Source organism: Cynara cardunculus (genome assembly GCF_001531365.2).
Source record: "Cynara cardunculus var. scolymus isolate 2C chromosome LG 10, CcrdV1, whole genome shotgun sequence".
Lineage (NCBI taxonomy): Eukaryota > Viridiplantae > Streptophyta > Magnoliopsida > Asterales > Asteraceae > Cynara > Cynara cardunculus.
The window spans coordinates 6,671,205-6,684,219 of NC_037537.1; the positions used below are offsets into that span (position 1 = coordinate 6,671,205).

The 13,015-nt window shown below is 37.8% G+C and overlaps 1 pseudogene; it reads right to left on the reverse strand.

Moving 5' to 3' along the window:
- Nucleotides 1-6,833: 6,833 nt before the first annotated feature.
- Nucleotides 6,834-10,651, reverse strand: LOC112519936 (annotated as a pseudogene).
- Nucleotides 10,652-13,015: the final 2,364 nt, after the last annotated feature.

Consider the following 13,015-nt stretch of genomic DNA (forward strand, 5'->3'; position numbering starts at 1 on the left):
TTTAAAAGATAATATTTTTTGATAAAAAAGAAACAATTCTTATTTTCCTTTTTTTTTTAAAAACACATTTTTTTTTAAATATTAGCGAGATAAGTTGTGTTCTACTAGTTTTATTGATATTGGTATATTAATGAATAATTTAGAATTTTTTTTTAATTCATTTAATACATTTATTAAATAACATGTAAAATATCTAAAAATTAAAATTAAAAATACAGTGTTTAATAAGAACTAGTAGATGTTATGATAAAATAATTTTGAAAGTACAATGATGTAGTAAGAATGTCACATCCCTATAGTATATGTGGACAGCCTACGTGGACATTGAGGTGGCATGAAAACCTAGTATAATGGGTAAATTTAAATCAAAATGTTACTCAATGCTATAACGGGTAAATTTTTTAAAGTACAATGTCCTAATAAAAAATAGTTTGAAAGTACATTATTGTAATAAGAAAAATTAAATGTACAATACTATAATAAAGAAATTTATGAAAGTAAACTATTATTTTGTGCATTTTGTCTTTAATTAAAAAGGAGATAAATGATGTAATTGAATGAAAATGGTGTACATAAAACCCTTAATTGAAAAAAAAAGTTATAAAGATTTAGACGCATATAAAAAACTACAACAAAGATGTAATATAAAAAATATGGTGTAACCGAAATTTGATATAAAAAGTTGAGGGGTTGAAGTTGTAAAGATGTTTACCCTATTGGATGAACACCCATAGTTTTATAAAATAAATTCAAACTATCTTACTTTTTTTATGAACTTGTATATCCAACCTCTTATGCGAATCGACTAATTCCAAGACGATCACTTGCTTTGCAGGTGGTCTAGAGTCACCGTATTTTGAATCTTCATGACCACAAGAGGATTTTTATTTCTTTTTGAATTTAAATCTCGAATGAACTTTTAACGTTTGGAACTTAATCTCAAAACAAAAACTACCTACTTTTGCAACAAAAAGAACTCTCTAAGAAGAGTTGGTCCTCATTTAATTAGGATTTTATTAATTTAAATAAACCAGATAATTAAAATTCGATATTATTTCAAAAATTGCTCAATAAACTAAGATTATTTACTCAGTTACTTAATCTCAGTAGTTATACGTTCTTCTCAGAAGTTTTCTACCAATATTGCATTGAAGTAAAACTTCCAACCTCACCTCTATATACACTAAAATTTCAACCATAAGGGTAGTGCCTGATTGGTTTGAGTTTAGTTCCAAAGGTCAAAAATACCATGAGGTTTCAGGTTTAAATCCAACAAGGAATAAAAATCCCCTTGTGGCTATGGAGGTTCAAATGCGGTGACTCCGGCCTATCTGCAAAGCAGGTGGTCGTCCTGGAATTAATCAGCTCGCATAGCGAGTTGATACCCAGGTTAATCAAAAAAAAATCCATCATTTGTATTCCTCAATATTGATACATAATTAGTACAAGGAAACATAATCCTCCTTGTATACAGAAAGGTTACATAATAGACCCAAATATACATACACATACATACAATTTGGGATGTATAAATAAATTTTTTGGTAAGTACTTTTCATGAACGTTCCAATTTTCTTGGAGGTCCTGTTACATTTAAAACTGTTAGAATAAGAGAAAGAGAGGGCCAAAAGATTGCTGTTTGTATTGAATGAATATTATAGAACATTACATCAAAAGGAGAAAACCTAAACTACTTATATAGGATAGTACAGAGGGCCTAAACCCTAAACCTAAAAGCCCACGGGCTTATATATATATAGGCTTCTTATATACAACTAACACCCCCCCCCCCTTAAACTTAACCAGGGGAAGAATGACCCAGGTTGAGTTTGGAAACAAGTTCCCGAAACCGTCCTGGAAGGTGAGCTTTGGTAAAGATATCAGCCGGCTGGTCAACCGTAGAGATAGACTGAAGTTGAATTGTCTTGCGCGCAACATGTTGACGGACAAAGTGACAGTCAATCTCTATATGTTTGGTATGCTCATGAAAGACATCGTTGTGAGCGATCTGAATAGCACTGGTGTTGTCGCACCATAGCACAGTAGGTGAGAGTTGAGGAGCACCCATGTCGGAGAGTAGCCAGCGGAGCCAGATGAGCTCTTGATAGGTATCTGCAAGGGCTCGGTACTCAGCTTCAGTGCTAGAACGAGCAGTAAGAGACTGCTTCTTGCTGCTCCAGGAAATTAGAGAATTACCAAGAAAGAAGCAGAACCCTGTAGTAGAACAACGATCAGTCATATCACTATCCCAATCAGCATCAGAAAACCCACGTAAAACCAATGAGGACGTGGAGGAGAAAAACAGACCATGAAACATGGTCCCCTTTAAATATCTTAGAATGCGCAGAACAGCGGCATAGTGATCAGAGCACGGTGCAGACATGAATTGACTGACAATATGAACTGCATAGGCAATGTCAGGTCTAGTGACAGTGAGATAAACCAGARAACCTACCAACTGACGGTATAATGTGGGATCCCGTAGTGGAGGACCTGCATTAGGTGTCAGATGAAGGTTGGGTTCCAAAGGTGTAGAGACCACCTTATTATCAGTAATACCAGCGCGAGAAAGAAGATCAGATGTGTACTTGGCCTGACAAAGATAAGTACCCGCAGAGTCTGTTAAAACTTCAAGACCAAGAAAGTAATGGAGTTTACCAAGATCCTTCATCTCAAAACTAGCACTGAGAGATTGTTTAAGAAGCGCGATGCCTGCAGAGTCACTGCCAGTAATGATCATATCATCCACATAAAGGAGAAGAAGAATCGTGCCAGCATCAGTAGTACGAGTAAACAACCCAGAATCATAATTACTTGTAGAGAAGCCCAAGGAGAGGACTGTAGTGCTGAATTTTTCAAACCAATCCCGAGGAGCTTGTTTGAGGCCATAGAGAGCTTTCCGAAGTCTACAAACGTGCCCTGTAGGGAGAGAAATACCAGGGGGAGGAGTCATATAAACTTCTTCGGACAGATCGCCATTCAGAAAGGCATTCTTAACATACATCTGGAAGAGTGGCCAATGTTTAGTGGTTGCAATAGCTAGAAGACTGCGAACAGATGTTACCCGAGCAACTGGTGCAAATGTCTCTTCATAATCGATGCYATACTCCTGATTGAAGCCCTTTGCCACGAGACGAGCTTTGTACCGATCAATGGAGCCATCAGACTTCGTCTTAATTTTGAAGACCCATTTAGATCCAATCGGTTTCTTACCAGGAGGAAGAGGAACAGTGTCCCAAGTTTGAGCTTTATCAAGAGCTTGAAGTTCCTCCTGCATAGCTGCCTGCCAATGTGTACTAGAAGAAGCTTCCTTGTAGGAAGTCGGTTCATGATTGGATAAAAGAGTTGCGTAGCAGTGGTAATCACGAAGGTGAGAAGGAACATATCTTACCCTGTCTGAGTGGCGAACATTCTCGGATTGTGAAGATTCAGGATCCACAGACTCCACAGATGGCTCAGGTGTATAACCGTGAGATGGTACAGATGCTTGATTCGGAGGAGGTATAGAAGTTGGTTCAGGGAAAGTGACTGGTGTAGGAGCGTCTGAAATAGGAGGAGGGACATCTAAGGAGTTTGACGGGTCAGTAAAGAAGGGAGTAGTGAGGGTGTTGGATGCCAAGTTTGGCATGGTGAAGAAGGGAACATGTTCCCAGAAAGTAACATGACGAGAGATGCGTAGACGTTTCGAGATAGGATCCCAACAACGATAACCTTTGTGTTCGATACCATAGCCAAGAAAGCAACACAAACGACCACGAGGCTCAAGTTTATTGTATTCATGGGATTGTAATTGAACGAAGCATGCACATCCCCATACTTTTAGAAGTTCATACGCAGGGGAGACTCCATATAGTATTTCATAAGGAGATTTGTGATTGAGTGTAGGAGTGGGGTGTCTATTGATGGTATAGACAGCTGCGAAAGCAGCTTCACCCCAAAAACATTCAGGACATTTAGCTGAGATCAGAAGAGTGCGAACAGTATCAAGAATGTGTCTATGCTTTCGTTCAGCACGACCATTTTGGGGAGATGTTCCAGGGCAGGAGTACTGAGAGAGGGTACCCTGAGACTTAAAAAACGAGAGAATAGAAGATTCTTTGTACTCCATAGCATTATCTGCTCGAAGAATCTTAATAGGTTTGGAGAATTGAGTTAGAATCATACAGGCAAAAGTGATATAAATATGTGGTAACTCAGAACGATGCTTCATAAGATATATCCAAGTGAAGCGGGTATGATCATCCACAAAAATAACAAAATACCGAGCACCACCCATGGAGGGATGTGGTGTTAGTCCCCATAGATCAGAATGAATAAGATCAAAAGGGAAAGCAGAAGTAAATTCATTAATGTTAAAAGGAAGGGCATGATGTTTACCAAGTTTACAAGATAGACAAGAAATGTTTTCAGAAGAAACATTTCCTAACGACCCTGAACTAGCTAACACTTTTATTCTATGAGGGGAAAGGTGACCTAGACGAGCATGCCATAGATCAAATGAAGCTGTACTAGACATAGAGGCAACAAATTTTGGTGATGGCAAGGGAAGACGCATATATACCACTTCAAGCASCCGTCCAACTCTACGGCCTACACCAAGGATCTGCTTGGTCTTTGGATCTTGTACAAGACAACCAGAGGAATGAAATAATATTAGTAGACCAAGTTCCTGGAGTTGTGTAAGAGAGACTAGACCCAAGGCTAGTCGTGGTACATGTAGGACATCAGGTAATTGAACAGTATCAGTGGATAAGTTACCACTGAATAAGAAAGGTAAAGGAGTAAGATCTGTTGTTTTAACAGATGCAAGGTGATAAGGTTGCTTAGAGAGAAAACCATCAGGGCAAGGTGTCATGTGGTTAAAGCAACCAGAATCAAATATCCACATAGTACCTGATGTCGAGGAGTGTTGAGAATTCACACCAAGAGAACCTGTCATAAGTTGTTCCATGAGCTCTTGATTTCTACACATGAGGTCCATCAGATCTGGAGATGAAGAAACCGATCCTGCAACAGGGATTGATAAAGGTTCACTTGGAGTGACCGATCTAGCAACAGATTGGTTTCGATGTTGATAATTTCTTGGATTTGGATTCTGAGGACAATCGGATTGGTAATGACGTGGTTGCGTAACTCTACAGATGCAGCACGTACGAACGGGGCAGTCCAAGAGAAGATGAGATGTAGAGTGACAGAAGGTACACTCATTTGTGTTTGGCTTCCATTCACCGGTAGTCTGTCTTCCTGCTTGCTTGGCATTGTGATTATACTTACCAGAATTATTGTTAAACTTACCTCTTGGCCTTGTTGAGGATGATGTGTACAAGACCATCTCAGTAGGTATAGGAGAGCGCAAATTAAGACGAGTTTCCTCGCTTAGTAGTTCAGTAATGACATCTTCAAGAGTGGGCAACGGATGTCTGTGAAGAAAAGAAGCACGAACATTCTCAAATTTGTCAGTGAGACCCATCAAGATGGTGATGAGATGAAGCTGACTAAAGTAGGCATGAAACTGACGAGCAGTCTCATCATAAATCTGAGGTGCACCAAGGTTCAATTGATCTCGAATACACTGCATTTCTGAGATATAGGAACTCACAGACTGATCAGGAAGCTGGCGTTTGTTCTGAAAAGTGGTCCACAGTTGATGCTGATGAGACAAGCCAGTAGACGTGTATCGCTTAGCTAAGAAATCCCAGAGTCCCTTAGCAGTGGTGTAGCCAAGGAATTGCTGATTGATTTCAGCAGTGGTTGAGGCATTGATAAAGCTCAAGATCTTTGCGTTGTTGATGTCCCATTCATTCGTGCRCTTGACAAAATCAACAACATTCTCGTTAGTAAGTTGAGTAGGAGCAACAGACTTACCAGTCACATAGGAATACAAGCCATGAGACTTGAGAAGGATAGTCATGTGGTGTTGCCACAAGATATAGTTGTTTCCATTGAAAACAACCGARATTGGGTTTGAGTGACTAGRATTGGAAGCCATAGTAGTGTTGATTGGAAACGTGAAAAATCAGAATCCGGGTAAGTAGAATCCGGGTGAATCCTCGTGAATCCGGGTGATGCAGGAGACGCAAATGTCGAGATGGAACGGTTGTCGGCCGCAGCAGAGAAGCGGCGATGGAGACTGAGTGATGCAAAACGATGCTAAACTGTGACAGGAGACGCAAATATCGAGATCTTGAAATCGACAGATTTGGAGATTGAGTATGGGAGCAACAGAGATCACAATCAAGAACAACAATCGAGCAAAAAAAAAAAGCAACCTATTGCTTTGATACCATGTTAGAATAAGAGAAAGAGAGGGCCAAAAGATTGCCGTTTGTATTGAATGAATATTATAGAACATTACATCAAAAGGAGAAAACCTAAACTACTTATATAGGATAGTACAGAGGGCCTAAACCCTAAACCTAAAAGCCCACGGGCTTATATATATATAGGCTTCTTATATACAACTAACAAAAACTTTTGATTACATTATGTAAATGAGATAACAGAGAATATATGTTAAGAACAAAAATGGACTAAACCTAAAATAATTAACAATTTGAAATTTAACATAAACCATTAATGATTTGAACCTAAAACCAAACAATTAATGATTTGAACCTAAAACCAAACAATTAATGGTTTGAACATAAATAATTTATGCTATAATTTTACACAGAAAGACCTTGAACACATGTAAATATGGCCCCAAAATTTCGGAGGTCCTCTTCAAAATCTCACATTTAACATACTAAGGGTCGAAATTGGTAGTTTTGAATCCCTCCAATGACATGAAGTTGCTCTATTGATCAAATATACATATATTTTATATTATCATATCAAGGTTTGAATTTGAAAGCCGAGACTGCAACAACAGAATTATGTCCGCCAACACCAAATGAATTCGAAATGGCTGCATACCAAAAACGTTTGAATAAGTTAACAATTCTTGGCGAATGAACAAGAGAGAACTTGAAACAAACTCACCAACGCTGATTTCATGTTGCTGCTTTTGATTTGCAACAGTGTCGAATTCTATTCCCGTTTCTTGGCTCTACGGATTTGGTGTGTAAACGTGAGAATCAAAGAACAAAGAAGGGAAAAAGGTAGGCATCATGCACATACGAATTGATTAATGGTGGGATGCAACCAACCTGTCTGAATTGCTTTAATTGTGGCAATGGCTTCCAGACCTCCGGCTGCTCCCATACCGTGTCCGATCATGGACTGGAATATAAACAAAAAAATAACTAATGTCAATATGAATCTTGTTAATCAGTTGTGGGGATAATTACATATTTGGACCATGATCTGGTTCACCTTCGTAGCATTCATCTTGATCCCTACAGTTTTCTTGAATACCTTCTTGAGAGCCTTTATTTCAGCTAGATCGCCAATCATTGTGGAAGTTGCATGTCCATTGATGTAATTTACCTCCTCTACCGACACACTCCGCATCCACAAGGCTACTTTGAATGCATGAGGAAATGCAAAGCCCGTCGTGGACTCATTATATGATAAGCATCACAATTTACTGCACCCCCAAGTATTCTGCAAGAATTGGTGCATCTGTTTTCATTGCATGTTCTAAACTCTCCATCACCTGCATAAAAAAGCAGACAAATATTCAAAAATAAGAAGCAAGATGAGCTACAAAACTTTGACCTTTAAACTCTACAGTAAGTGAATGGATATATAGATCAGATTCAAAATGAAAAATCCAGGTGGTGGAGTTACCAAAATACCACCACCTTCACCCAAAACGAAACCATCTATATCTTTGTCTCATGGTCTAGAAGCAGTCTTGGGATCGTTGTTTCTCCTAGACAATGCTCCACAACAGGGGCGGACCGCCTAATGGGCCTATAGGGGCCCTGGCCCCTGCGCTTTTTTTTCCAATACCCTTCCATAGTTTAGTCTAATAGATTTAGGAAACCAAATTTTCTCAACCGACCCCCCCACTTCCAGGCGACCAGGCGACGGCGATAGACTCGAGAGGCGGAGAGGGAGAGCGAGCTTAGTAGGCAGAGCCGCGAAGGAGAGCTACTGCGCAGCGGAGGCGGAGGCGGCAGGGCCGGGCAGCGGAGGCGGAGGCGGGCCAGGCGGCACTGCAGGCGGTCGACGGCCAGCTCTCAGCCGGTAAGTCCGTCATCGGTCCTTCTCTCATTCTCATTCTCTGTAAGACTGTAACAGGGAGAGACTCTGTTACTGCTTGTCTGCTTGCACCTTCTATTTGCTGATTTACTCATTTACTGATTTAGTCATTTAGGTCTAAATTTATGTGGACTGTGGACCTGTGGTGATTTAGGCGTTAGCTGTTAATAGTTCACTCCTTCTCACTTTCTCAGTCACTGAGTTCTGCTACTGTTTTACAGCCTACCACACAGCACACTTGCACTTCACTTGCACCTTTTGTTTTGAAATCAAAACCCAAAAGTGGTGATTTACAGACTTACAGTTAACTGATTTAGCATTTAGGTGATTATTAGGGCTAAATTTATTGAAATTGGTTATATGGTGATTTACTGATTTAGGTGTATTGGTGATTTAGGTGATTTAGGTTATTTACTGATTTAGGTGTATTAGGTGATTTAGGTGATTTAGGTTACTTYTGTTGATCTGTTCTCCTAGACCTAGACGACTAAGACAGTAAGACTGCTACTGCTGCTTGCTGATTAGAGCAAAATTTTTCTGTAGTCACAGCATGCCTATGTGGGTGAGCTACTTGCTATTAGTTTCTAGGGTGTCAAATTAGTCTTTGGTTTTTGTATGAGGAATAATCCCTTAAACATATCTTGACTGATAAAAATCGAAAAGGTCCACCTAAAAGAACGATAATATGTATTTGGTTTTTGTATGAGGAATAATCCCTTAAACATATCTTGACTGATAAAAATCGAAAAGGTCCACCTAAAAGAACGATAATATGACGCAAAAGAGATACAAATGATGGTGTTGGAGTTCATCCCATACGTTGAGGAGGATGTTGTGTAGTTCATCGGTAGCTTATAACACTTCCGATTTCCGGGGTCTGGGAAAAACCGAAGAGAGGTGTTGAAATCAACTGTCGTAGTGTTGCCTTTGGTGATATATTCGTTGTCCGACACCAATGAAATGTTGGCGGAATCGACAAAATTTGTAGCCCCTCCACAAGATAAACTCCAAAAACCTGTTGGAAAGTTGCATGATCATACAGACAATAGAAGAAGGTACAGTTTGTATAAGTTATATTTGACAATGTCATGTACAAATATTCAGCAGCTTTCTTAGTCCTCCAATTAATCGGCATCAACGTTTGAGAACCCCCATCTCAAAAACCCAAACTTGTCAACACTGCCTGTCACCTGAGAACAAATCTCTTCCTAGAGCACCTTGAGACACCTCAAGATACAAAGAGCCCATCCAACTTGCTAGTGTTTGGAATAGACATAACCTGGTTGGCTACTCACCTTGGCAGCATTTGAGCTATTGACTTTGTAGTTTYACTTCCCAACAAGKGCCCTCTGTTTYTTCAGATCATCCRCTAGCTTCCGGTTCTGAGGCAATAGGCAATAACTTGCGATTAGGTACCATCAGTGAGTTAATAGGCTAACTTCTTTCTATACTACAGTCCCTCTTCTGAGAACCTCAACTCCAAAAGCATACTTGAGTGACTACCAAATGGTTATATATTTCCAAGAGGGTCTGAGCAAAATTGAAGACATCATCTTCTGATCCAGTTTCGCAAAAGGATGTATCCTGATTGGATAACCCCAAACCTTACTAACACATTGTCCTCAGTGTATTTTTGGCATTTTTGAAAATGTATAATACTAGGTTCGGCCCCTGCGCTTGGAAAGTGTGTGTTCCGCCCCTGCTCCACAAGCAGAAAAACTTGCCACTCCTATGGGAATAAAGGAAGCATCGACGCCACCAGCAATTATCAAATCAACATTCCCTTCACGGATATGATTTGCAGCTTTAAAAGCAGAAATTGGAGGTTGCACAAGCAGCTGAAATGGAGTAGTTTGGTCTCATAAAACCAAGATCCATAGCAAGCATGGCAGGACCCATGCTTGGTAGAATAAAAGGTACAAGAAATTGTTAAATTATAAGCTAAACATCAAGTGTCGTTAGTATAGTTAACGGGCTGTTGAATAATCGTTAGTTTGTATCAGTTATTGGCGGTTATGTACCTATCCACCAAAAACTGTTTCTAAACAGTTGTCATTTGGAATAGGTGTGTCTGTTCCTTCCTGTCATGGCGACGTTTGGTTGCCTATATATATATGTCTTGTATGTCTCTCAAACTTGCTTTAATGTGAATATATAATTTGATGTTTAAATATACATCAAGTAGTTTGTGTTAAATAAATCTGATATATTCTATCAGAAATGGTATCAGTTTCCGAAGACCTCTCATGAGAGACTCCATACCATCAGCAAATACGGTAAGACCTCCCAATATTGTTCCAACAAGCACACCAGTACGGTCTTCATCAATCTGCACACCATTAGAAGGTACCGTAACCATAGTTCCCATATTTAGAGACATGAACAAGTGAATGAATTACACACACACACACGTATTTACCTTGAAGCTTTCATCACCATCGAGACCAGTATCCTCAAGAGTTATTTTCCCTGCAACAATGCAGTACCGTTCATAGATAAACATATATAAACCAAGGTATTATTGAAAAAAAATCAAAAAAATTATCCTCATTAATTGGGTAACAACCAATCGAATAGTAACCGACATGCATATATATATATATATATATATGGTGTTAGCTTTATTATTGTTCATAAAGTAACCGACATAATACATCAATTTATTTTCATATATGTATATGGTGTTAACTTTATTATTGTTCATATATCAATTTATGTTCATATATGAATAAGGGTATTATTGTTCACTTACGCACATATGTCCATGGACGGACCCAACTATGGGGTATAGGTGGCACGTGTCACCATATTATTTCTCTGTCGAAGGGTAAAAAAATTAGGTTTCGTAAACGATGCAACCGTATTAATTTGTTGTGTGCCCGGTATGTATTTTGAAACTACAATGAGAACAAGTTTTATTTGGTAGAGTTGGTTTGCAAAACTTTTATTTCACTCCAGACCCAAGTTTGAATCCTGTTAGTATCATTTTCTTAGTCAAATGGTGTCATCGTTTGAAAAAAATTCCGTATATTTGTTTCTTATAGTCAAACTGTGGCACCGTTTGAAAAAAATTCCCTATATTTTTTTTATTCAACTGGTGTCCTTTAAAAAAAATCTGGATTCGTCCCTGCATATGTCACAACCAAAAAAACACATCATGTTCACCTGATCATATTAGAGCTTGTGAACATTAATTTCACATGTTCACCCATCATGTTCATTTATGAACAATGGGATTTTGCTCAATTTATTACATGCTAGATAATATATGAAAAAAGAGGGAAGAGGTTAATCAATTTTTGTGCTTAGGTGATTTGTCTTTTTCAAATATTTTGTGCTTAGGTAATTTAGCTAAAATCATGGAACTAGTTGTTTTTCTAACAGCTCATTAATGCAAATGGAATTAAGACAAAAAAGATAAGAGCCTATATATACTCACTATTAATTGCATGATGACAGATGAATATAAGATAATAATGGTTTGTGATTGTTCCAAAAAGTTTATATATATAGTTAAACCATTTTCATGGTTAACAAATTAAGACGAAAAAGATAAGGACCTATATATCTTCTCTCTCTCTCTCTAATATATATATATATATATATATATATATATATAAGAAGACAAGTTATTGTGAGAAGGATAAGAATAGATTTCCACTCTTGGATTAATCCTAATTAAAGACTAACAGTAATGAGATGCATCAGATCAATTCTCTTCTTAAGCATAATTCATGGGTGGACATGAGATTCAAAATGATCAAGGATGGAGATATCTTCTTAAACTTTTCACCTTAATTCCTTTTCTCACACGATCATTTCTCTCTCTCTCTCTATGTGTGTGTGTATATATATATATATATATAGAGAGAGAGAGAGAGAGAGAGAGAGAGATGTTATAACCGGGTTTTCTGCAAACCTGGGTCAAGGTAACCTTATGTGTTTATTATATAAATTATGTGATAGCATGCATAATTATGATAATACTTGCATGGATTATGTGTACATATGTGGTAATTTGATATTATGCATACATATGGAAGTATTACATAAATATAGGAGGATATATGGTAAAAGTTTGATGAAGATATTATATACATATAATTCAAACCTTCATGGTTAAGAAAAATTGATTTTTAAATCATTATTTTCCACCGCCCAATGTTTTTATATTGGTATATCCATCACCGCCTCATTTTAAAAATATAAAAGGGAGAGGATAAGATGAAACCCTTATCAGTTTTCTGCTTTACAAAAGAAAGGAAGTTTAAGAAAGAAAGAAATTTAAAGGCTGTGAAAGTGTTCTTGAAGGTGTTCTTGAAGAAAGAACCGGTGTTTAAAGATTTGTTGTGTGGTGTTATTTACAAAATCTATATTCAATTTTTAAGGTGAGTTTAAAATAACTGTCGATTATAACTGAGAGTTTTTGAATTATCGTTGTTTACAAACTATGAGCTTTAAATCTGCTACTTGATTTTATAAATTAATGATTACGGATGAGTTGAGAAATCATATAAAAGAACAGATTGTTCTTGTGGTTTGGAAGGTTTGAATACAGACCTGTTTTGAGATTATGATTAATTAAAACTATGAACGAGGTTCACTCTGACAGAAAGGTCTGCAGCCTGTCATTGGATGAAATAGTTCATATGAATTTCAGGAGAAATAAGGATGGTCGTTGTGTGTGATGGATAGCTGCTGCTATAAAGAGGATTTATGGATGTAATAAGGACGGTCGTTGTGTGTGTGCATGGTATAAATTGCTATTATATCTTTTAAGATTACAACATATTGGAGTTCTCACTTCTTGGTGATTTGAGGATTCAGAGACGTTGTTTTTATTGGAAATAATAGTATTGATGTTATG